General features: G+C 51.6%; 1 pseudogene; it reads left to right on the forward strand.

The window, feature by feature from the left end:
- Window positions 1-26537, forward strand: part of LOC144767289 (monocarboxylate transporter 7-like) — a 108739-nt pseudogene that overhangs the window by 60379 nt on the left and 21823 nt on the right.

Raw genomic sequence — 26537 nt, forward strand, 5'->3', positions numbered from 1 at the left:
CTGCTGTACAGGGGAAAGGTGCCCAGTTTCCCAAGGTTATGCAGAGAGAGTATGCAAAGATTAGAAGGAAAAAGCAAATGTTTTTTGGGTCATTTCCCTAAGGAGGCCATGTCCAACAGGGGCACAAAGGAGGAATGCTCAAGAGAAGGCTTGGTTGAGGGGTGAGGACATGATATTGATTAGAATGGACATGATCAATAAAGGTTAGTCCAATGGGACGATATTGGGGAACCTGGCGAGAGTTACAGTGGGGCTCTGCCCTTTCAGAGGGTGAAAAGGGCACCAGGTTATTGGAGGGATGGGCGAGGGAAAGAGGCAAAAGGGCACAAACGGGCTGTCAAATGAGCAAGAGAATGGTGGGCAAGGATGGGTCTTTCAACACAGCAACGGGTCAATGGGCACAGCCTTTCAGTTGGTGGTGGTGTTACGGGAGGCGCTACAGCGCCTGGGCTTACCAGCAGAATACAATTGAGAAACAAAGCCTGGGCCAGGCGGTAAATATGCAGGTGTGGGCAAGAAAAACTAGTACCAAAATAATCGATGACTTTGAATGTAGATAAAACTTTATAAAAATCCCCGGTATCAGACACAAACGGGACAGTCCTGTCTAGTGTGTAGATGTGCGCACCTTCTGATGTTACGTGTTCACTCCGATAATCGATTTGCGTCTCATTGTAGACGCAAATTCATCGACTGGAGGAGTTTGTATTCCGTCCAATATGTCCTAGACATAGATAAAGAATAAGACTTCTGAAAAAAACCTCCAAACTCGAACTTGACACTTCCGTTTCTTACGAGGTCTTCTTTGCTTGATGCCTATTAGAATCTCCATGGGTCGGATCAAACAAACTAGGGTAACCTAAGGATTATAGCATCAGTATGTTTATAGCTAGTATATATTTGAACTAGCAAATTAACACCTTAAGGATTAGGTCCCCTCCTGTGATGATACTCCTTTTATTATCAAACGAGTCCACTGTTTCAGTGAAACCATCAATCTACTGTTTATACTGTGAAGGAACCCTGATGAAGGCTTTGCCAAAACGCTTGTAGTGTCCACATACGGTCAGTTGTTTGATTATATTATGTCTTCTTGAATGTCCATCATACACAAAACTATGTTGTCCAATCCTAAAATGAGACTCCAGTGATCAAACAAGCATTTCCAATGCAATAGGCCTCGAGAGAGATAGTATAAAGAGATAGTTAGAGTTCTTTGCATATTTAAGTGAGAGGTAGAGTGAAGAGAGAGCGAATGAGATAGAAAGTTAGTGAAAGGTAGAGTGAGAGAGAAATAGAGAAAGAGAGTTTAGAGGTAGGTTAAAGTTGGAGAAATAGAGTTCTTTGCATATTTAAGTGAGAGATAGAGTGAAGAGAGAGAATGAGATGGAGAGATTAAAGTTGGAGAGATAGTTGTGTAGTAGAGTGAAGAGAGAAATAAATCTTGTGATTCTGGGCAAATCACTTAATCTCCAAGAGCCTACCAAAAACAAGTAATGGAATTGTAAATGACAATGTCTTTCTTTTATTTGTAGTCTTTTAGGTGCCTGACAACATTCCGAACTACAAGCCTCAGAATACAAAGTTAAAACACAGAGCTGGGTCAGATACTCAGCCCTGGCATAGGAACTTAAGCTGCCTGGTAAACTTGTAACAAAGATCTAAAAATCCTCCCGAACAGTGGTGAGCAGAGACTCAAGAGACCGGTGCCTGCTGTCATTACTTTCCGCCCCCTCCAGTAACCTGCCACCTGTACCCTCTCTCCCCCCAATCTCCCCTTGCACCCATCACGCCCCCCCTTCTGCCCCTCTTTGATTCACTCATGCCCAGCCAAGTTCTGGATATATTTCGCGGCAATCCATTTCAGGTCAGAAACTGCCATAGCAGTTTTATTGTTCAATATTGAAACGATAACCCGGGTTGTAAAATGGGATTTTGACGTCCTCGGGATGGGAAGCATTTTTTTACATTTATTTCAATTATAATGTTGCTGGCGGCTTTAAATTTAAATATAATTAAACCCGCAGAACAGTACGGTCACTAAATCGTAGAGAAATACATAACGTTGCCCGGCTTGCTTTACTCGTGTTGTGAAACTTACACTTTGCAATATTTCAAAAGGCAAACTCAAACAACCCCAGTTTAATGCTGGCATCTGGGCATTTGCCATGCTGTAAAAATATAAAGTCAAGAAGTTGCCCTTTCTGGTAGCTGGAAACAAGCTGCAAAATGTTGCCTGCACAGCTATAACTCGATATTTAGAACTACAGTTGGGCTTTCAAGAGCGGTGTATAAGGGTGACATGGAGTGAAAAGGGTGGCATGCCATTGAGAGATTTATTGCAGGTCTTAAACAGGATGTGGTTGGAAGTGGTTGGATTTTTCAGGGGTAATGGAGTCCATTTGCTAACAATAGGGATAGAATTGTACTAGTTGCTGTGCGAGGCATTGGCTAGGGTGCTGGGTATTCATTTATGATCAAGATGTAAAGGTTTTTCTGGGTGGCGGTTTGCCGAGATGTTTGCATTGTTTGAATCAGTTTTACTGCCGCTGAGGTGGGTGAAGCAGTTCAAAGAGGAGGATGGGAGCACTTTTACAATTGCAGAAGTCAGTGAGTTTTTAGTTACAGTTTTAAAAGTAAAGTTACATTTGGGCTGTAGAGTATAGTGACAGTTGCAGGCAGTCAAATTAGAGGTAATGTTGTGAGACAATTAAGGGTGGGGTAGGCCATATCAGTAGCTGGTTACTGATGTATAGCAAGGCTGGTAGTTTTGTAAGGTGATTTGACTAGAGTATTTGCTGTTTGTGATATACACCTACCTCAATAAAGCAGACTTTTTCGCACTAAAAGTTGTCTGTTATGTGTCCTCTCGCCCAATAGGGATTTGGGGAGCAGCCAAACATGGGGAGGTGTGCCCCTGGGCATTTTGGGCTATGGTACAGTCCAAAGGCCTGCAGCTAGTTTTGGGCTAGGGGTGGGGGCAGGGTTATTGAGTTAGAGTGGTGGGTTACAGCCACCGTTTTGTGGTACAGTGACACGGTGGCTGGTACCTCAACATAGGTCAGAATTTTGGCCTGCCCTCCCAACCCTTTCTTTGGCATGGATGGAAGGGTTATATGCTAGAGGAGAGTGTTTCCATGTCCTATGTGATGACCGGAGATTGCATGTTTTAAGTCACTACCTAAATTACATAGGCCACGCCTCTTGGAAAGGATTCAGTTACTCTTTGGCCATGCCCCTTTCAGAGACCCTCCCACATTTTTTATCCCATTTAAAGCAATTCTCAAAGGTAAATGTAGCTATTTGGGAGGAAATATTGGTATTACAAATAACAATGGCTTTTAATTTTTAAAAATAATTAATACTTTAATAAAAGTTATTGTAATTTATAATAGCAATAGCTTAAACTTTTGTAAATAACTTTTGTGAAGATGAATATGTTCAGTGTATTTTATTGTGCCGAAAATCGAATAACAGAAGTGAAATATTAACATCTTTTTGTGACATTTGTAATAAAGCTTGAAACATTGAGAGAACATATTTGAACCAGTTGTTTTTGAATGGTTGCATGGTGCGGGCGTTCTAAAGGGTGGGCGGGGCTGAATGCGGTCATGATCCAATTTTTTTCCGTCAGCCTCAGTCTGAACCCATTTGAAAGGAATTTGGCCGCGATCTTGTTAAAAGACAGACATCCCTCTCCTAAATTGTGCAACCTAAAATTTCACCGTTTTCTGTGGACTACTGTTGGCATATTTGTTAAATCTGATGCTATTGCTATTTAAGCACATCTTTTTTGAAAGAGTTAAATACAGGTAAGCATGTGCAATCCTGGCGCCCCTGTAGCTGTAGAAATAAATGCACGTCCCGGTTTTTAGTGCTTCCTTTACATTGTTGTGAGTGCTTTAGGGTAGAGGGCTGCGGCGGCGTGTGTATGCGTGCGTGTGTGTGTATGTGTGCAGGGGGGTGGGGGGAGCAAGAAGTTAACAGCCCGACTGGGCATGTTGGCCCCTTGCCTCCTTCTAACTTAATAAAGAAGTTTAACTCAGCAGTCTCGGCGTGGGCTTCACATTGGCTTTCACTGTTACAATATTGTTGACTCGCCCATCTCTACTTTACCCTAACTCTACGTGCCCTTCTTCTTCCGCATTCGTCACCAAGCACGCCCCTGTTACGACCTCGCCTGTTGACGCTGTCTGGGCGGAGCTTGTTCCGTCTTGTTTTCACGTGCGGTTGCTTTTATCCAAGCAGTCAGTGACATGGAGGCTGGACTGGTGTCTGCCGATGGCAAGAACAGTAAGGGCGTGCATTGCCAGCGATGTGGCTCCACGGTGCTGCTGCCTGGGGCCGCGAAGTACAAGAGGCGCGAGGTGATGGAATCGCACCGGTTAAAGTGCATTCAATATAAATGCTTGCCAAATATTAGTAAGGGGGCGCTGCATGAGTTGAGGCGGAGCTGGGACATACAGGAAAGGGTGCAGTACGGTGGAGATTGTAGGCGGGGCTGCATCCTCAAGGGGCGTAGAGACATGAATGGCGAGGCGCTTGTCCCACTGGCGATAGTGCCAAGTGGCCGTCCTGGAGGGTAGGAGATCGGTAGTGTTGTGTGCGAGGCGCTATTGTCATTGTTGTGAGTGCTTTAGGGTAGAGGGATGCGGCGGCCTGTGTATGCGTGCGTGTCTGTGCAGGGGGCGGCAGCGTGTGTATGTGTGCGCGCGCCTGTGTGTGTGTGTGTGTGCGTGCATGCAGAGGGGTGGGGGCTGGCTGTGCCTGTGTGTGCGCCGTTAATGCATGCGAGGGAAGCGAAAGCAGGGGCTGTGAGTTCGTGTGTGCAAGCGCGGCTCAGACGCGCGCTCCCGCGGTCAAAACTGAGACTGCAAAAGCGCGCGTCTGAGTCGTGTGCACATTCCCAAATACAGATCACAATAGGTCTGAAGCAGACACAATCAATGCTTACGCATTGAATGTAGGTCTGCTCGACCTAAAAATGGGTACACCTGCTTTGGTGACACATGATCCTGACTGAGCATCTCCTACTGACCATAAAGTATGCACCTCTATATCTCAAGGGCTAGCAGTCTGCGGTCTTCACCTAAGTGCAGCAGCAAGAATACATGTTTAAGCACACTTTAGAATGACAGTACTCAGCACATTTGTGGATCATTAGCATGCATTGCAACTACAGCCCCTAAAGGCATCACAGATGAAATCACAGGGTTACTGCCTACACAGCCAGAAACCCTAGCAGGAATGTCTGGCAACATAACCCCACTTTGCTTATGACATCACCTTACACATACTTCACCTTACATGTACTTCACATTAAACACGTAATATTCAGTCCCTCTAAAATAAATTACCCTTAATAAATGCATTTCAGTGGAATTACATCTCTTCACCTTCAGGGGATGACCTCCAGACATCCCCAACTCAGCCAATCACTCCATGATGCACTTCTTAATGCATCCCCAACTGTAGAACAAAAGTTCCAGCCTAGGAGGTAATGCAATCTTGGCTGAGCCCTTGAGGGGTGGTTTCTTTCAAGTCCCTAGGACACCTAGGGTGGGACTCTTTGCTTCTCCAGCAGCTTCCCCCAGCACCTTTTCTCAATTGAGGGTGAACCCCCCTCCTCTGGGGGCTACCAATCACCAAAACGATAACTTCCCCATGCCTTGCAAGGCATTATGGTGCGCTTCAGGCTCCTTCGTATGAATATTTGATTAGCAGCTCTCACACTGTGCCAGGGAGAGCCGCGATGTCGGCCTCAGACCGATTCTTGGGCCTTGGTGGGGGGCCCGGTCTCACCAATACCCCCATGTGAGCGTAGGCGGCTCAGGGAGAACACCCCCGACCGCTCCTCCTCTTTTCCGGGGCCCGGTCCCACCCGGGCCCCTTGCACCGCTGGTTGTCTTACTGGGGAGCCCCGGTCCCATCTGGGATCCCCGCATGGCCATTGGTTGGAGGGAAGCCTGGGGAGACCACCCCCGGCTGCCCCCTCCGGCTCCCCGCCCTGCCAGCACTCTTCTGTGCTGCCGCGGGAGCAGGCTCCTGTATTCGGGTCTGCCCGCTCCGGCAGGCAGACGCTCTGAATCCCGCAGGTCTTCCTGGACTCCGGGGAAGTGCGGCTGCACTCCCCCTGCCTTCTCCCGCCCCTCCTCTTCCTCGCGGGGAGCGTGCCGGCGCTCCCAGCGCTCTTGAGCATTTCGGCGGGTACCAGGGTGGGCTCCTGGCGCCCCGCCTGGCGGAATCTTCACGGGGAGCGCAACGGCGCTCCCTGGCTTGGCTTCGGGGCCTGGGGATGGGGTCTCGGGAACCCTCCAGACCTCTTCGTGGGGGGCACGATGGCGCTCCCCCGCCCTCTTCCTTCACATCATGGGTCCAGGGTGGGCTCTTGGCCCCCTTCTGGCAGCTTCACGTGGGGGGGGGGAGGGAGGGGGTCGACGGCGCCCCCGACTTTGCAGCCCCCGGGACCTGACCCACTCTGGGAGCATCTCTGAGACCGGCGGCGGAGCCCCATGCGCTTTATTTTGTCGGTCTTCTTAGGGGGCAAAGGTCGCCTACCTTCCGGGGGCCACATCTCATCCCCTGGGGGTCCGATCTGCCCCATTTCTGTGCCTTCTTGCTTCTGGTGGCGCCCCCCAGCCACTGGGAACTTTCTCCTTTGCCTCCGGGTCTCCAAGAGGATGCGTTCTGCAGGGAGCGGTCCTCACTGGCTCCCTGCGCCAGCCTTTCACCTGGCTCTTCTCCTGGGCCTCTCTTCTCCCTGAGCAGAGGCCTCTGCTTCTGTGCACTGGTCCTGGGCTCATCTTCTGGTGCTGTTAGGGCCCTGGGGGCAGCCAGGAGGTCTCTCCTTCCAACTGCCCATTGCCAGGCTCCAGCACCTTCTGCCTCAGCAGACCACACCCCAGAGAGAGGTTCTCTTCCTGTGCAAGTTCTTTAAAGAATTTGGGGAGGGGGCTGGCAGGAAGTCTCTGTTGGTCCTATCAAACAGCGACACATCACTTCCCTGCGACTGCTCTCTCGTTTTCCAGCCTCTGGGTTTGTTCAAAATGGCGGCGGCCCTCGCTGCCTTCCCTTCTTGGTGCAACCTGGGGACTGACACCCAGTGATGGCTGCTGATGGATGAGCCTGTAGCCCCACCCTTCTCCTTGTGGAGAGGAGGCCTTAGCCTGTGGAAGAAAGGTTATCAATCCATGCAGCTGAGGTCAGCCTTCAGCCAGGATCTGGTTATGGCTGGCTCAAAGAAATATAACAGTCCTGGATGACCCAAAAGCAGTACAAATATGCCTTTGGACTCTGCAGAATACTCAGTTTCACATCCATTACAGTGGACTTTAGTGTGTGTCTGGAATTCGTAGGCCTTTTGAAAGTTACTTTAGCCCATGGGCTCCACATCCCCATAGGGGATTAATGAAGTGAAAAACAGTAAAACACACTGACTTTCCCTGGCATGTTTCTTCCCAGTGTATGAAGGCTATTCCATGTCACCACCCCATTCTGCATAAATCCGGCCACACCAGTCTATCAGCACCTGCTCCTTGGCTGCGCACACTAGGAATCTCCCCTGCGCAGCCCCTACACGTGTGCACACGCTTGTATACTTGTCTGCATGTAACTAGCCCGGTGTCCCTCACTCCAGCTGCTGCCAGGGGGACACCAGTAAAATCCCCATGCAGTCTCTTACATCCTGAGTTCACTGTGGGGGAGTCCCAACTTATGAGGCTCCCTGTTAGACCTGTCAGCCCTTTGAGTGGTCCCTCCTAATTATTTATTTATTTTTGTCCCCTTATTGGCCTCCTATCTCTTTTCATTTTTATGTCCACTGGAATTTTTGGTGTTGTCCTTGGGGTTAGGCGCTACTTTACCCCTATGTCTTTTTGAGGCCTAAAGTGCTCTCCTGACTTGGTGAAAACATAGACACACAAAATGGTGGCTTGTAACTGCCACATCTTTTACCTCAGAAGTCCTGACCCATAGGATTACATAGAGAAGTTCTAGAACCTTCTAGCCAGTTCTGGTAGCCAGAGCCCAGCCTATAAAAGGCCAGTGTCAGGGCAGCCATTTTGGGAAGTGACCAGAGTGCTGTAGTAGAACCTGGTGAGGAGTGAAGCAATAGGGTGGGGAGGAAGGCGCACTGTTAGGGGTTAGATCGTCCCTTGGGCCGGCTGCTCTACTTGCTGAAGTGCCCCCCTACCTTGGTTCTAGCGCCACTAACTCTCTAGTCGTGTCTGAGCCTGAGATGAAATTCCATCTGAAGTGCTGATGGAGAACTGGGAGAGGCTAGTTCGAGAATCCCATTGAGAAAGTACCTGGGTAGATTCCCCCCCCCCCCTGCCCTTCGTGAATCAATTTGAACTGCCTTGATACTCAGGAGAAAAGAGAGGGAGGGGAAGGAGTCGGTCGTGTCACCGCCACTGACCCCAAGTGCTTCCTGAGCCAAAGGAATGTGAACCAAACCTGGTCGTAGCGGCTTCCGAGGTCCCTTTCCGTAGATCTCTGCCGCTTAGTTACGGGCCCCCCGCTGAGGAGATTTCATGGGGAGGGCCCGGTTGTAATCAGCGGTGCAGCAGGTCAAGGGAGGCAGAGTTATAGCAACCAGCGGTGCTGTCGCGGGTGCACTGAGGAGAAGGAGGCGGGTATCGGAAGAGGCCGGCCCGCGGAAGCACCCGCCCTCGCCGAAGACGAAGCTGTGAGAAGCGTCAAGGGAGCGTGGTGAAGTTCCGGCCCAGTCAGCTGTGAGGAGCTGACAGCGCTGCGGCCGGGGAACTTCAACGAACAACTGCGGTGTGTTCAGTGGAGAAAGCTGACCGTGACGAATTGTCCAGCACCCGGTAAGATTAGGAAGTGAAGTGCGGGGCCTAGGAGCAAAGCGGGCCTCGCTGCCGACTCAAGAGGGGTAGCGGGAGGGGAGAAACTGAGTTAACCGGCTTTCCCATAAGAGAAAACCAACTGCCGGTACCCGGTGAGACTAAACTGCAGCAAGGCTCTGGTGTAAACTCTGCCAAGTACTCTGCGCTACTAATAGTAACCTAGAAAAGCGCACCAAAGAGTTGTTAAACCTATCCCCGCATAACGAGGATGCCTGTGGAGAGGCGCTTACTGAAGGAAGTTGATGGTACCGTCTTTGGGGACTGAGTTAAAAGAGCGGAGCTTGACACAGGGAAACCTTGGTTGGGGAGGTGATACATTTGTGTAGAGTGTGTGAAGCCTACGAATTACACTGGGTCAATATGTCAAACCATGGTGGGGAAAGATGAAATATTTGGTTATATAACCTGACCAAACAACGTGCCTGCCTTTATTTAAATGCCCCACTGTGAACTCAGATATTAATGGACTAATTGTGAACTGTTTGCTGAACAAATGTAACTGATTGCTGTTAATAACACTGATCTTTCCAGGGCAAGATACAGTCGTGGGGAATTGCAGAGACCCGGACTAATTGTCATTTGCTTCAGTTATAACTGTGGAATATTCAATGCATATATAAGGGCTAAGAATTCCTAATGAGCCCCTGTCAAGTGGGAAAGGGAAAAGGTGTCCTTATTGTTAATTGGAACTGTGAATGTGCTAATAATCAAATGCAAAGTTATTCTATAAATGAAATCTAAACACTGCTAAGAAACCAAGAGTAACTACAATAGAATTTTATAAATCAGCCCGTATGTATCTAAACAGGTGTAGCGTCATTCTTTTTGTGGATGGGCGCTGAGTTACTGTATGCGGTGTGATGCAAGCTTAACACAAATTTGTCTCCGAGTTTAGTCTTGTCTACTCTGTGCTAAGCTACCCTAGTTGGACTGGGTGCCCCCAGGTCTAACATAATTGGTGTCCAGCGGTGGGATAAGAGCTGGTGCTTGCATCCACTTAGCAGCGGCTTAGTGTGCTCCACAGCCCTACACCTGGAGTTTTCTCCTAAGCGGACTCCCTAATTAAAAGTTTTGTTTTTCCAAATTTTCTCCTGGTGGTGGGTGAAGGTAGCTCTTACTTTACGCATTTCCTTATCTTCTTTTAAGTGGCTGTCCGTGACCCTGGTGGCAAAATGGAATTTGATTTGGAGGAGTTGGAGACCTATACTGCGGCCCAACTCAGAGACTTTTGCCAGAGAAAGGGGGTGTTTTTCAAGCGAGGTGCGAAAAAGAGTGAACTTCAAACTAGCTTGAGGGCATGGGTGGAAGCCCACCTAGATGGGAAGTTGGAGGAGGAAGAGGTGGACCGGGACACTGTCATCGGAGTGGATGTTCTGTACCAATCTGAGGGAGGGAACCTACTAACAGGTCCTAGAACTCTCTCAAGGGAGGGCAGCAGTGTCTCTGTGAGGAGTTTGACTGAAGCTGAACTAGCGGACCGGAGAGAAGAAAGGCAGTTAAAATGGGAGTTGGCTAGGTTAGAGAAGGAGAGGGAGGAAAAGAGGTTGGCTCATGAATTGAGTCTCAGAGAGCTAGACCTCAAGGCCCTACAAATAGGGACAAATGGGGGTGGGGTCGCACACTACTCACACACCGGCGGTGTCGCCCCTAAGGACTCGGGTCAATGTAGTAAAGTGTTCGCGATGCATCATCTTTCGATCTTCTGCTATCTTCGCTGTCTTCGCCATCCCTGGACACGTGTTTCGGGGTATTACCCCTCATCAGCAGGGATAGGCCGTGTACTGGGGTTGCCGATGGCTGCCAATATCTGCCAGGTATAGTACCACTCAGGCGCGTAGGTGCGGGATCCCAGGCTCGTCAGCCCGCTGCTCAAGGGAGCTTTAAAGTTACAAATGGGGGTGGGGTCGCACACTACTCACACACCGGCGGTGTCGCCCCTAAGGACTCGGGTCAATGTAGTAAAGTGTTCGCGATGCATCATCTTGCGATCTTCTGCTATCTTCGCTGTCTTCGCCATCCCTGGACACGTGTTTCGGGGTATTACCCCTCATCAGCAGGGATAGGCCGTGTACTGGGGTTGCCGATGGCTGACAATATCTGCCAGGTATAGTACCACTCAGGCGCGTAGGTGCGGGATCCCAGGCTCGTCAGCCCGCTGCTCAAGGGAGCTTTAAAGTTACAAATGGGGGTGGGGTCGCACACTACTCACACACCGGCGGTGTCGCCCCTAAGGACTCGGGTCAATGTAGTAAAGTGTTTGCGATGCATCATCTTTCGATCTTCTGCTATCTTCGCTGTCTTCGCCATCCCTGGACACGTGTTTCGGGGTATTACCCCTCATCAGCAGGGATAGGCCGTGTACTGGGGTTGCCGATGGCTGCCAATATCTGCCAGGTATAGTACCACTCAGGCGCGTAGGTGCGGGATCCCAGGCTTGTCAGCCCGCTGCTCAAGAGAGCTTTAAAGTTACAAATGGGGGTGGGGTCGCACACTACTCCCACACCGGCGGTGTCGCCCCTAAGGACTCGGGTCAATGTAGTAAAGTGTTCGCGATGCCATCGGCAACCCCAGTACACGGCCTATCCCTGCTGATGAGGGGTAATACCCCGAAACACGTGTCCAGGGATGGCAAAGACAGCGAAGATAGCAGAAGATCGAAAGATGATGCATCGCGAACACTTTACTACATTGACCAGAGTCCTTAGGGGCGACACCGCCGGTGTGTGAGTAGTGTGCGACCCCACCCCCATTTGTAACTTTAAAGCTCCCTTGAGCAGCGGGCTGACGAGCCTGGGATCCCGCACCTACGCGCCTGAGTGGTACTATACCTGGCAGATATTGGCAGCCATCGGCAACCCCAGTACACGGCCTATCCCTGCTGATGAGGGGTAATACCCCGAAAGACGTGTCCAGGGATGGCGAAGACAGCGAAGATAGCAGAAGATCGAAAGATGATGCATCGCGAACACTTTACTACATTGACCAGAGTCCTTAGGGGCGACACCGCCGGTGTGTGAGTAGTGTGCGACCCCACCCCCATTTGTAACTTTAAAGCTCCCTTGAGCAGCGGGCTGACGAGCCTGGGATCCCGCACCTACGCGCCTGAGTGGTACTATACCTGGCAGATATTGGCAGCCATCGGCAACCCTAGTACACAGCCTATCCCAGCTGATGAGGGGTAATACCCCGAAACACGTGTCCAGGGATGGCGAAGACAGCGAAGATAGCAGAAGATCGAAAGATGATGCATCGCGAACACTTTACTACATTGACCAGAGTCCTTAGGGGCGACACCGCCGGTGTGTGAGTAGTGTGCGACCCCATCCCCATTTGTAACTTTAAAGCTCCCTTGAGCAGCGGGCTGACGAGCCTGGGATCCCGCACCTACGCGCCTGAGTGGTACTATACCTGGCAGATATTGGCAGCCATCGGCAACCCCAGTACACGGCCTATCCCTGCTGATGAGGAGTAATACCCCAAAACACATGTCCAGGGATGGCGAAGACAGCGAAGATAGCAGAAGATCGAAAGATGATGCATCGCGAACACTTTACTACATTGACCAGAGTCCTTAGGGGCGACACCGCCGGTGTGTGAGTAGTGTGCGACCCCACCCCCATTTGTAACTTTAAAGCTCCCTTGAGCAGCGGGCTTACGAGCCTGGGATCCCGCACCTACGCGCCTGAGTGGTACTATACCTGGCAGATATTGGCAGCCATCGGCAACCCCAGTACACGGCCTATCCCTGCTGATGAGGGGTAATACCCCGAAACACGTGTCCAGGGATGGCGAAGACAGCGAAGATAGCAGAAGATCGAAAGATGATGCATCGCGAACACTTTACTACATTGACCAGAGTCCTTAGGGGCGACACCGCCGGTGTGTGAGTAGTGTGCGACCCCACTCCCATTTGTAACTTTAAAGCTCCCTTGAGCAGCGGGCTGACGAGCCTGGGATCCCGCACCTACGTGCCTGAGTGGTACTATACCTGGCAGATATTGGCAGCCATCGGCAACCCCAGTACACGGCCTATCCCTGCTGATGAGGGGTAATACCCCGAAACACGTGTCCAGGGATGGCGAAGACAGCGAAGATAGCAGAAGATCGAAAGATGATGCATCGCGAACACTTTACTACATTGACCAGAGTCCTTAGGGGCGACACCGCCGGTGTGTGAGTAGTGTGCGACCCCACCCCCATTTGTAACCCTACAAATAGGGACTCCCAGTACTCCTGTTGGTGGCAGCGAACCCAAAGACACAACCAGGGAACACAGACCTTATTTACCAAAGGACGTAGTTGCCAGCTACAGCGCAGGGGATGACATTGCGAAATGGTTGGCTGCCTATGAGGTCTCCTTAAGAGCCCATGGGATATTGGAAAAACACTGGGGGGGTGGCTTGTACAAATACATGCCTCCTGCAGGAAGGGATACACTTTTGGCCCTAGAGCAGAGGGAGCAGACCAACTACCCCACCATGAAAGTGGCGCTGATGAAAAAGTTTGGGTTGACTCCTGAAAAGTACCGACAGAAGTTTAGGAGCAGCCACAACCTGGCTACACAGAATTGGGTGGATTTCCTAGACTATGCAAAGAAGGCCCTAGAGGGTTGGGTGCAAGGCAGCGAGGTAGGGAACTACGAGGGGACGTATGATATTATCCTCAAGGAGCACCTACTCGAGAAATGTTATCCCGAGCTGCGACAACACCTAGTGGACAGCAAGCTGACCAGCCCCCGGAAGCTTGCTGAGGAGGCAGACATCTGGGCTAGTACCCGGGTGTCCTCAAAGGGGACTGGAGGGGATTCCCAAAGGACCGGACAGGGAGCTCCCCAGAAGAAAGAAGGGGGAGATAAGAAGAGGGAGTTCTCTAAAGGCCCCCAAAATAACTTCCAAGGCAAGGGATCAGGATTCATTCCTAGGACCAGCCCGCCGAAAACCCTCATCCTGACCATAGTCAGCAGCCAAGGGTTGTCCGCTGTTATGAATGTGGTGGGGTTGGGCACCATGCCAAGTGCCCAAAGAGACCACCCCCTCCCACTGGAGAAAAAGCCCCGGGAGTAGCTAGTGTAGTGCTCGGGGAGGAGTTGCCCTTAGATAAGGGAGGGGAGTGGGCGGGTATCACTTTAGTGTCCCTGGGAGATCGGGAGATGGTTCCTAAGATCCAGGTGCCCTCAAATACTACCAAGTATGGGCAGTGGGTCACCATCAATGGCCAAAGAGGGGAGGCTCTGAGACACACAGGAGCCAGTATGACTATGGTAAGGAGTCAACTGGTGTCTCCAGAGCAGGTGATTCCACATGTACTCCACCCCGCCGTGATGGCTGACGGCAGATTAGGTCACTACCCGGTGGCCGAGGTTCCATTTGAGTGGGAAGGGGTTGCAGGTCCTCTTCGAGTTGCCGTAAGCCCTACCGTGCCAGTTGATTGTCTGTTGGGGAATGATATGGAGCACAATGCTTGGAAGAAGGTGGAATACCGGACTCATTCTGAGATGCTGGGTACACCTGACTGGGCCTGCGCCAGCACAAGGTCCGCAACTACCCGGAGGGGGAGTTCGCAAGGGCTGGAGCCTGAAACAAAGGCACAGCAAGCTGCCAGAAAGGGAACGAACCGGTGACAGGAGAAGCCTGCCTCGGCATCCAAGCCTCGTGAGATGGATAGGCCACCTGAGGTGGTGGACCTGGAGTCCACGGAGGGGGATGTTGTCTCACTGGAGAACCTACCAATCCCTGCCGAATGGCATGTGGAGGGTGGCCTACCAGAGAGGAGTTTTGTAAGGGCCAGAAGGAGTGCCCTACCCTTGAGGGCCTGAGGCGTCAGGCCGCAGACCAGGCAGCGGGTAACATTACAGGGAACTACCAAATTTATTGGGAGGATGGACTCCTTTACAGTGAACCCAAGGCTCAAGTGCACGGTTCGTCACGGGCCTTGGTTGTTCCCCAACGTTACCGAGCCTTTCTTTTAGAATTGGCTCATGAAATACCCTTGGCAGGACACCTGGGCCAGGACAAGACCTTTGCCCGCCTCGTCCCTCATTTTTATTGGCCTCAGATGAGGGTGGCGTCCGACACCTACTGTCGGACATGTGTGTCTTGCCAAGCCAGTGGGAAAACAGGGGTGAAGCTGAAAGCTCTCCTGGAACCACTACCTGTCGTTAGCACCCCCTTTGAAAGGGTAGGCTTCGACATTGTTGGGCCACTGTATCCACCTACTTCAGCTGGTCACGGGTTTATCCTGGTTCTGGTGGATCACGCCACACGGTACCCGGAGGCAATTCCTCTGAGGACCATTACTGCACCTGCAGTGGCTAGGGCCCTGATGGGGATCTTTACCCGAGTGGGTTTCCCCAAGGAAGTTGTGTCCGACCGGGGAACCAACTTCATGTCAGCTTACATGCGGGCTATGTGGAAGGAGTGTGGGGTTACCTATCGGTTCACCACTCCTTACCACCCACAGACCAATGGTCTAGTGGAAAGGTTCAACAAAACCTTGAAAGGCATGATCCGAAGTCTGCCTGAGAGCCTGCGGAGGAAATGGGACGTCCTCCTAACCTGTCTGTTGTTTTCCTACAGGGAAGTGCCACAAAGGAAGTGGGCTTCAGCCCCTTCGAACTTCTGTATGGGCACCCTGTGCGTGGACCTCTCAGCCTGGTGAAAGACGGATGGGAAAAGACTCCCAGGAAGCTTCCCCAGGATGTGGTGAGCTATATGCTGGCCTTCCGAAGCCAAATGGCTAAGTTGTGGAAGCAAGCTTCTGACAACTTGGAAGCCAGCCAGGCAGTGATGAAGGAGTGGTATGACCACAATGCTCACCCTGTGGAATTGGAGCCTGGCCAGAAAGTGTGGGTGATGGAACCTGGAGAGCTCAGTGCCCTCCAGGATCGCTGGACAGGCCCCTTTGAGGTGATTGAGAAAAAGGGTAAGGCCACTTATCTCGTGGATCTTAAGACCCCCCGGCAGCCCCATCGGGTGCTCCATGCCAATCGTCTCAAAACCCACCATGAGAGGCCCGAGGTCATCTTGATGATGGTGACTGATGGAGCACAGGAAGAGGAAAGCGAGCCTCTCCCTGATCTCTTCTCGTCTCAGGAAAAGGATGGGTCGGTGGAGGGAGTGAATCTCTCCCCATCCCTGACTCCTGAACAGCGGAGGGACTGCCGCCAGGTCCTGGAGCAATATTCCTCGCTGTTCTCCCTTATCCCGGGAAGGACCCACCTGTGTACCCATGATGTGGACACAGGAGACAGCCCACCTGTGAAGTCTAAGATCTACCGGCTGTCAGATAAGGTGAAGGCCAGCATCCACAGTGAAGTCACTAAGATGCTGGAGCTAGGAGTAATTGAACCTTTAAGTAGCCCCTGGTCCAGTCCGGTGGTTCTGGTACCAAAAGCTGCCCCACCGGGCACCACTCCAGAACTAAGGTTCTGTGTGGATTACCGGGGACTGAATTCAGTGACCAAAACTGATGCTCATCCGATCCCTAGGGCGATGAACTCATTGACCGGCTGGGAGCTGCCCAATACTTGAGTACCTTTGACCTCACCTCAGGGTACTGGCAATTCTCCCTTACAGATGGAGCAAGGGAAAGGTCAGCCTTCTCCACGCCTGAGGGCCACTACCAGTTCTGTGTGATGCCCTTTGGGCTCAAGAACGCTCCTGACACATTTCAGCCGCTGGTGAACAAGGTCCTCTCCGGGATGGAGGCCTTCTCTGCTGCTTATCTGGATGACATTGCCGTCTTCAGCAGCAGCTGGGAGGACCACTTGTGTCACCTTCAAGCTGTTCTCCAAGCCCTGAAACAGGCTGGCTTGACAATCAAGGCCAGCAAGTGTCAGATCGGGCAGGGGTCGGTGGTGTACCTAGGCCACTTGGTGGGCAGGGGAACGGTGCAGCTCCTTCAGGCGAAGATTGAGGCTATCATGACCTGGGAGCCCCCCAACACCCATACCGAGGTCCTAGCTTTCCTGGGCCTCACAGGTTACTACCGTCGCTTTGTGAAGGGGTATGGCACTATTGTGGCACCCCTAACTGAACTCACATCCAAGAAGCAACCCCGACGGGTAGTCTGGACAGAGGCTTGTCAGCAAGCCTTTGACACCTTGAAACAAGCAATGTGTGTTGCTCCAGTCCTAAGGGCCCCTGATTTTTCAAAGGAATTCATTGTCCAGACAGATGCATCAGAGCATGGCATTGGGGCAGTGTTATCGCAACTCAATGAAGAGGGTCTGGATCAACCAGTTGTCTTCTTGTCCAGGAGACTGCTTCCCCGGGAACAGAGGTGGAGTGCAATTGAGTGGGAAGCCTTTGCGGTGATGGGCTCTGAAGAAGCTGCGGCCATACCTGTTTGGCTCGCACTTCCTGGTGCAGACCGACCACCGACCCCTTCGTTGGCTGATGCAAATGAAGGGAGAGAATCCCAAGCTGTTGAGATGGTCTATCTCCCTACAGGGAATGGACTTCCGGGTGGAACATCGGCCTGGAGTGGACCACGCCAATGCAGACGGTCTCTCTAGGTATTTCCGCCTTAGTGATGAGAACTCCCAAGGGGTTGGGTAGCTCTCCCCACTTTCAGCTGGGGGGACGTGTGTTAGACCTGTCAGCCCTTTGGGTGGTCCCTCCTAATTATTTATTTATTTTTGTCCCCTTATTGGCCTCCTATCTCTTTTCATTTTTATGTCCACTGGAATTTTTGGTGTTGTCCTTGGGGTTAGGTGCTACTTTACCCCTATGTCTTTTTGAGGCCTAAAGTGCTCCCCTGACTTGGTGAAAACAGACACACAAAATGGTGGCTTGTAACTGCCACATCTTTTACCTCAGAAGTTCTGACCCATAGGAACATAGAGAAGTTCTAGAACCTTCTAGCCAGTTCTGGTAGCCAGAGCCCAGCCTATAAAAGGCCAGTGTCAGGGCGGCCATTTTGGGAAGTGACCAGAGCGCTGTAGTAAAACCTGGTGAGGAGTGAAGCAAAAGGGTGGGGAGGAAGGCGCACTGTTAGGGGTTAGATCGTCCCTTGGGCAGGCTGCTCTACTTGCTGACATGCCCCCCTACCTATTGACTGAGCCCTACCTTGGTTCTAGCGCCGTAACTCTCTAGTCTTGTCTGAGCCTGAGAGGAAATTCCATCTGAAGTGCTGATGGAGAACTGGGAGAGGCTAGTTCGAGAATCCCATTGAGAAAGTACTTATCAAGGAAAGAGCCTGGGTAGATTTCCCCCCCCCCTGCCCTTCGTGAATCAATTTGAACTGCCTTGATACTCAGGAGAAAAGAGAGGGAGGAGAAGGAGTCGGTCGTGTCACCGCCACTGACCCCAAGTGCTTCCTGAGCCAAAGGAATGTGAACCAAACCCTACCTGATCGCAGCGGCTTCCGAGGTCCCTTTCCGTAGATCTCTGCCGCTTAGTTATGGGCCACCCGCTGAGGAGATTTCGTGGGGAGGGCCCGGTTGTAATCAGCGGTGCAGCAGGTCAAGGGAGGCAGAGTTATAGCAACCAGCGGTGCTATCGCGGGTGCACTGAGGAGAAGGAGGTGGGTATCGGAAGAGGCCGACCCGCGGAAGCACCCGCCCTCGTCGACGACGAAGCTGTGAGAAGCGTCAAGGGAGCGTGGTGAAGTTCCGGCCCAGTCAACTGTGAGGAGCTGACAGCGCTGGGGCCGGGGAACTTCAACGAACAACTGCGGTGTGTTCAGTGGAGAAAGCTGACCGGGACGAATTGTCCAGCACCCGGTAAGATTAGGAAGTGAAGTGCGGGGCCCAGGAGCAAAGCGGGCTTTGCTGCCGACTCAAGAGGGGTAGCGGGAGGGGAGAAACTGAGTTAACCGGCTTTCCCATAAGAGCAAACCAACTGCCGGTACCCGGTGAGACTAATCTGCAGCAAGGCTCTGGTGTAAACTCTGCGCTACTAATAGTAACCTAGAAAAGCGCACCAAAGAGTTGTTAAACCTATCCCCGCATAACGAGGATGCCTGTGGAGAGGCGCTTACTGAAGGAAGTTGATGGTACCGTCTTTGGGGACTGAGTTAAAAGAGCGGAGCTTGACACAGGGAAACATTGGTTGGGGAGGTGATACATTTATGTAGAGTGTGTGAAGCCTACTGTTGGACCCGGTCCTTTGGGCAGGTTCACCCCGTGACTTTTTGCTTTTTCCTAGCCTGTTTTTGGAACCTGGATTGGTGATTTTAGGCCTCTGCGCACTTTTTCACTGTGGTACAGTGTAAAGTGCGTGTGCTCTCTGTGTATGGATGGTGAGTGACCTGCCCTCCCATAGGAATGAATGGGGAATATGTATGCCCATGGTAGATTCCTGATGCATGGGGAGTGCAGGGTCGAGTTTGATATGTGTGAACTCGTGAGAAGGAATGCTGCAGAATGGTATATGCGGCATGGCTGTGTCTAGTCTAGAAGCGCCACTTTTAGAAGTTGGCATAATTGTGTAGTGAGTCTGCTGGCACGTGATTGGCAGATGCGCCTGGCCCAGGAGTGCCTGGGCCTGCTGGTGGATGGACTGTCTGTTTTGAGTAGGACGGGGTTTGCAGGGCCCCGGAGGAGGGGGGTCTGAGTCAGCCGTAGATGAAAGGCCCTCATCTGCTGTTAGGGAGGGGAGGAAAGAGCGTCTGGTGGAACCAGGCTGTGCCTGTCGGCCCACCCCTGATGGCTCTCCCTCCTGATGGCCCACTGTCACCTCTGACCTGAGGCTGACAGGAGAGGGAAACCAGATACCCCCAGGGCTTAGGGGCTCGCTTACACAAAGACTTCAAAAGACTTCAAAGCCTTTTCTGTGTATAAGAAGGGGCTGTGTTCCCTTCCAATTTGTTCTTGTTTTCTGACTTGAATCTGCCAGGGGTATGCTGCTGCTTGGGTTCAGGGGAATCCCTGAATCCTGCCCAGCCCCTGGACCTCTGATGGACTTTCCTGGACTCCTGGGGGACCCCTCTGCCTTGCTGGGCTGATGGGGGGACTTTGCTTTGCCCCTTGGACGCCCTGGGACCATTGGCAGCATGGAGAAGCTGCATTTTCCTTCAAGAGGCCTTTTTCCTGTTGCTAGCGCTTGAGGGCGCTCTTTCTGGACTTTCTAGCCCTTAGAAGCGCTTTAGTTCGCTGATAGCGCTGGAAGCGCTGACATTTCTTGCCCGTAATTATTTGGTTATTTACGAGTGCCCACCTCGCTTAATTTTTAATTGAAAGACCCTCTCCGGGGCCGTGGACGAAGCCACGAAGGGGCCGCGACCTGATTGGCCGTCCCTCGGTGGGAGCCGCGCTCTGATTGGCCATGGCTGTCGGCCTGTCCCCGAGAGCCGCGCTCCGATTGGCTGACTGGCCGAGGAAGTTGCACGTCAGCGGGAGGCTCGTCCCAAAGGCCGCGCTGGGATTGGCCCAGCGCTCGTGGAGTGCTGAAGGAGAAGAGGGTGATAGCGAGAATGGCCGCCGGGGCTCCTGTGATCTGGAGGGAGCCCCGGGAGAGAGAGGAGGACGTCGTTCTCGCCTCCCCCGGCCGGGGGGAAGCCATGGTGGGCCCGTCCGGTCTCCTGTGAGGAGAGGGAGACCGGAGCTGCTGCGCCGAGGAAGGCGTGCCGAGGAATGGCTGCTGGGGCTCCCGTGCGCTGAGGGAGCCCCGAGTGGAAAGAGCGGAGGGGGCGCGAGGCACATGGTCGGTGCCTGCCCCTACAGCAGCCGGCGAGAGTAAGCCGCTGCCCGGAGGAGCCCCGCACCAGAGCCCGGTGAGTAAGAAGGGCTGGGGGGGGCTCCGTGCAGCCTCTGATGGTGCCGATGGAGGCACAGAATCAGGGCGGCCCCGATTGGCAGCGGGCTGCCCCAACGTTTGAGAGCCCAACGAGGCTCCGGGGGCCTATTTGTTTTGAGAGCCCCGAGAGGCTCTTGCCTGGCATTTAGTTATATTGAGTCCCCCGGGGGGACTCCAACGACGGGGCCAACATTGTTTTTAGAGCCTTGAGAGGCGCCCTGCTCCATGATTGTTTTAAAGAGCCTGTGTGGCTCCAACGTGCGCAGTGTTTGGTGTAAGAGCCTGTGTGGCTCCAGCAGTCGCGCAGTTTGTGCTTAAGGGTCAGTGAGGGCCCTGGCGCAGTTTTAATGATCTCCAGCTGCCCAGCAGTTAGTGGGCAGCTGCACCGTTTAGGCGCAATTTCAGGAGAGAGTCCCTGTGTGGGACAGCGAGGGCACCGTGGTGCCGGGCCAGTCACAGCTGCGCAGCACTTAGTGCCAGCTGCAGCGTTTAGGCCCTTGTGAGTGTTCCCAGGGGCCCAGCAAGTAGTGGGCCCCTGCATCGTTTAGGCCCCTGACATTGAGACTCAGGGCGTTCTAGCCCCAACAAGGCCAGTTGGCCTAGGGACTGCCACAGATGGTGGCTTATGTAGGTCTTGCGCAATTGTATGGTTATTTGCACCTCTGAATGTGATTTCTTGCATCATGTCTTATTCCTGCACCTCTGAATGTTTTTAGACATCATGTGACGTTTGCGCTACTGTATTTTTCTGGTACCTCTGAATGTATTTTTATTGCATCATGTGCTTTATTCTTAAACACCGCTGAATGTGTAGGTTTATGCATTATGTGTTTTTCTTTACTACTCCTCTGAATGTATATTTTTGCATCATGGGTAATGTGTTCTTTCTTAGACCCCTAAATGCTGTGTGATACTTAGGGGGTTGTTCTTTTTAGTACAGGTGGTCCTAGTGAGGTCCTGGTCCCCTGCGTGACAGTCTCCTAAGGGGTTAGGGTTGCGTAGGTGGTACTTACCTGTTCCCAGTAGTTACTGGATGTGATCTATAACTGTTACTTTGTGTTACAGTGAAGTTTATATACTTTTATTCTAATTACTGACAAGTATTTCTATATCTGCAAAGTGTCGATTCAGACAGTGGCCCATGTGGCCCTGTCTTGTAAATAATCCCTTGTGAATATTGCCGTGCCAGTTGGCACAATGTACATGTGTAATTTCTATCTGATATGTTTTGACAATACAAAAGTTATTTTTAATATAACCTTGTGTGGAGTCTCTTTTGTGGTGTACCTCGTATGTTGTTGCTGTTGTGCGCTGACGCAAATGCTTTACACATCGCCTCCGAGTTTAGCCTAGACTGCTCGTGCCAAGCTACCTAGAGGGTGAGCAGGGGTTATCTTGGCGTGTGACTTCCTTGCCCTGACTAGAATGGTGGTTTCTGCCTGGCTTTGGCGTCAGCCTTAGCCTACCAGAAATAGCCGGTTCTAACACCTACGAATTACACTGGGTCAATATGTCAAACCATGGTGGGGAAAGATGAAATTATTTGGTTATATAACCTGACCAAACAATGTGCCTGCCTTTATTTAAATGCCCCATCTGTGAACTCAGATATTAATGGACTAATTGTGAACTGTTTGCTGAACAAATGTAACTGATTGCTGTTAATAACACTGATCTTTCCAGGGCAAGATACAGTCGTGGGGAATTGCAGAGAACCGGACTAATTGTCATTTGCTTCAGTTAAAACTGTGGAATATTGAATGCATATATAAGGGCTAAGAATTCCTAATGAGCCCCTGTCAAGTGGGAACGGGAAAAGGTGTCCTTATTGTTAATTGGAACTGTGAATGTGCTAACAATCAAATGCAAAGTTATTCTATAAATGAAATCTAAACACTGCTAAGAAACCAAGAGTAACTACAATAGAATTTTATAAAACAGCCCGTATTTTTCTAAACAGGTGTAGCGTCATTCTTTTTGTGGATGGGCGCTGAGTTACTGTATGCGGTGTGATGCAAGCTTAACACAAATTTGTCTCCGAGTTTAGTCTTGTCTACTCTGTGCTACGCTACCCTAGTTGGACTGGGTGCCCCCAGGTCTAACACTCCCCCACAGTAAGAGCTCAACAATTAGGTGCTCAAAAAGCAAAAGAATCCGGGCAGCCCATAGTGTCAGAACCACCTTATAACAGTATGATTGACCTGGACTCCTCTCATTGCCCCACCCCCTCTCCTTTTACCACTTGGTCCCCCCCAGCCCTATCCTGCGCACTCTACTACTTCCTGTCTGCCAGCTGGACACCTACAGTCTGCAACCCACAATGTAGTACGGCTGTGCTCAGCCAAATACTATGTCTTTTCCTTAACAAGTACTAACTAACATAGCTACATTTCGTTTGGTGTTTTCGTTGTTGTTTTGATGTTGTGATTTCTAATACATGTATTTATTCATTTCTATAAATATTTTTAAAGGGGGAATCATCAAATCCATTACTTATGTGGATATTGGTACTAAAATCTGCTATAAAAACTTGGATCAGTAAGCATAAGGGAAAAAAACTTTAGTGTTTTTGATTAATTGCTGCTTTTAGGCGGCTTACAACAATGCTGTTTGCTCGTCTGTTTCACCAATGGCACATGGTGGACTAGCTGTTTATATAAATGTTTTCCCAATTTCCCCATAATCACTGAAAACTCAGGATAATTCAATAAACAAACAGATAGTTTCACAATAGTACACAAAGGCAATTGAACTACATATATGGTGAGTTTTCTAAATGTTATTTTACTAATCAATAGGAAAGATGAAGCAGCAGAGGTTCATTCAGCTTCCAAACAATAATTATCAATAAATAATCAATCTGCTGTGTATATAATAACAGCTCAGTGTGGTTTGGTAGATAGTGTCATCATTGGGTCTGTCACTCCAGTGTCCCATTCTCTTTGTGACTGTGTGACCTCCACCAGGAGGTTACCTGTCTGGATATCAACAGTGGTAAGTGAATGAAAATGATCTATCTTGTAGGTAATTCCTTATCTGGGGAAAAAAGAAAAGATAGATATAAGTCTAAAAACAAGGGTGGTGCTGATCCAAGACACCTGCTGATAGGGTCAACATGTTTCGGCCTAGAACAGCCCTAATGGGTCTATGGCTTTAGTCAGAACCAAACATTTTGGGGCCATAGTCTCTTAGGGCTTGCCTAAAGGAAATAAAGGGAGGGGTTCATTCACCCGTCTTCGTCTATGAGCACACTTTGCGCAGTATGGAGATCGGTATGCAGCATTCGGTTGTGGAGAGGTATGCAGGAAGGTTGCTGTGGAGCAAAGCTTCATGTATTGTCCTTAAATATCCCTCCACAACCATGAAGCATTAGGAAGGCCTGCATACGGTTTAGGCTCAAACACTGAGCCCATCATCCCTTTCCTTCCTCTCCCTCCCCCCCCCAATAAAGATTGGATTGCCGAGTTGTCTAAATGAACATTTAGATGCATCCACGGTAATTCAAGTTGGAGAGGTCACATTGCCTATCAACCTAAAGTGGATTCTGGGACCAACAGGCAAACTAAAAGGTATATTTTTTGTTTTCTCAGAGAGGCCACACATGGACAGCAACGTCCTCAGTATGGCAACATTAATGAGTCAAAAGGGTTCTCATGCACGAAAGCAGCAGAGACCAATGCTGCAAAAGGCTCGGAAAATATTGTGTGAGGGAAACTGACTTTGGAGACAGCATTCCAAAAAGTGAGATCTTGGAGCTACATTATGCAGCTCTCAAGCACATTTCCCCCAAATTTACTAAGTACTCATTGTACGATGAGTAAATAAATCAAAATATAATGTGAAAAGAAAACCCAACCCAAAAAGTAGTCTACGGTATCTCTTTTCTCTACAGATTCAGGATGACTGCCATAGACAGCGCAAGAACCTGCACCAATGTAAAAGTTTACACCAAAGTGCCTGATGGAGGCTGGGGCAGGGTGGTGGCCATTGCCTTCTTCTTTGTGGAAGTATTCACATATGGAGTCATCAAGAATTTGGAGTCTTCTTAAATGAACTCATCACTTCGACGAAAGCAATAGTCGTATATCCAGGATCATCTCAATATGTGTGCTTGTGATGACATTTACCAGTGAGTGGCACTCTTCCCTGCCGCCAAATAAGTGTAAAGCACCTTAAAGCTGGATACAAACACCTGCTTAACATGACGGGTGTTGGACTTGGCCTTTTCCCCCCAAATTTTTCGCTTTTGCCCCCCCCAATTTGAAATGTCTCCCCCATGGGATTAAACCTCTTTAGGCCATGAGTGGTGTGAGACACCTTGTTAAAAATGTAATGTCATGTAATGGTGTGAGCACTTGTAAATTTCCCCATTTTTAAAATGCACCTGACTAAAATGTACTGTGTTTAAAATGGATGCCATGGCCATGGGTTTTGCCACTGTACTGCCATAGGTCAGCAGTCTAGCTATTATTACCCCGCTACCCCTAGCATTTGGAGGGAAAGCCTGGCACCCAGGGTGCTCACCCCCTCCCCTTGAGCCAGTTTAGGCTAGTTATGCCAACATTCTAGAAGGTTCTGGCACTGCCTGGGAGGAGGGTATAAGTAAGGGGAATGTGCCACCAGAGAGTCAGTCAGCGCTGGGACAAGAAAGAGAGGGGACCTGCTACAAGGTGCTACCGCCACATGGGCCTGTGAGCTGGGCCCTGCACCCCTAAAACCCCCCTACTCTGCTGTCCCCTGGGCCCCTGAATTAAGAGGGCCCACCCAGGTCCCTGACACTGTGGGGACCGGGAATTACGCCAGTGCTGCGAGGAAGAAGCGCCCAGGAGGTGAGGAGTGTGCCCCTGAGGAGCGGGTGTGGGACTGTCTGCCCCCCAGGGTGAAGCTGTGGCCCCTGTGGAATTGCTGAGTCGTGAGGAGCTGCCCGGGGAGGATTGTGTCCCCGAGGGACTGTGACCTGTTAAAGCACTGTGCCCCATGACTGTTGCTGGCTGAAGTGCTGTGAGGCCCCGAAGCGCTGGGCCCTGGGACTGTTATGGCCCCCTAGTACAGTAAAGCCTGCCTGCATAGCGCTGTGTGTGGAAGCGCTGGGGCTGGTGTGGCCCCCGGAGTACTGTTGGCCCTGGAAGCTGAGTGGGCCGAAGGAGGAGCTGTGCTCCGAGGATAGCGCCATTTACTGAGGAGCCAACCCTCGTTTCGGCGTGCTGTGAATACCGCCAAATATATAATTAAATAAAGGGAGCCTACCCCTTATTGTGGCCGTCGGCGCCGCCAAGGAAACCCCCGCCATGTTCGGCATCGTTGCGGCAGCCCCCGGTACCAGGAGAGGGCCGCCGAAGTGAAGAAGGGGCCGCGCTAGGCCCTGAGGCCGCGGCACTCGCGTCACGTGACGGGGGCGCCCGGACGCGTCATCGGCCCGCCCCCGCCAACGCCGCGCAGGTATTGGCTACCGGCCCGGGCGGCCGGGATGGCAGGAAGAAGCCGAGTCGAAGCCCCGGGTCCCCGTGAGGTAGGAGGGGGACCCGGGTGAAGCTTCGGTGCGGGGCTCCCGTGGTCGTGAGGGAGCCCCGTGAAGAACGACCGGAGCGGGAGTCCACCCCGCCGGTCTGTGGCCCGGATTGAGGAGGCCGCGAGGAGAGACGCAAAGCCCTGGGTCCCCGTGAGGGAGGGGGGGACCCAGGTGAAGCGCCGTTGCGGGGCCCCCGTGCCAAGAAGGGAGCCCCGAGAGAAGCGACCGGAGCGGGAAGCCACCCCGCCGGTCTGTGCCCCCACGTGAGGGGCCGGTGAGGTAGGCGGGGCCGGGGCACACTGTCGGTGCCAGCCCCGCCTCCCGACCTGAGGCGGCCGGAGGAGCAGAGAGACTGCGGGGCTCCCGTGAGGAGGAGGGAGCCCCGATTGGGCCGCCCAGAGGCGTGTTGGAACCCCCGGGCCC

Source organism: Lissotriton helveticus, chromosome 7, assembly GCF_964261635.1.
Source record: "Lissotriton helveticus chromosome 7, aLisHel1.1, whole genome shotgun sequence".
Lineage (NCBI taxonomy): Eukaryota > Metazoa > Chordata > Amphibia > Caudata > Salamandridae > Lissotriton > Lissotriton helveticus.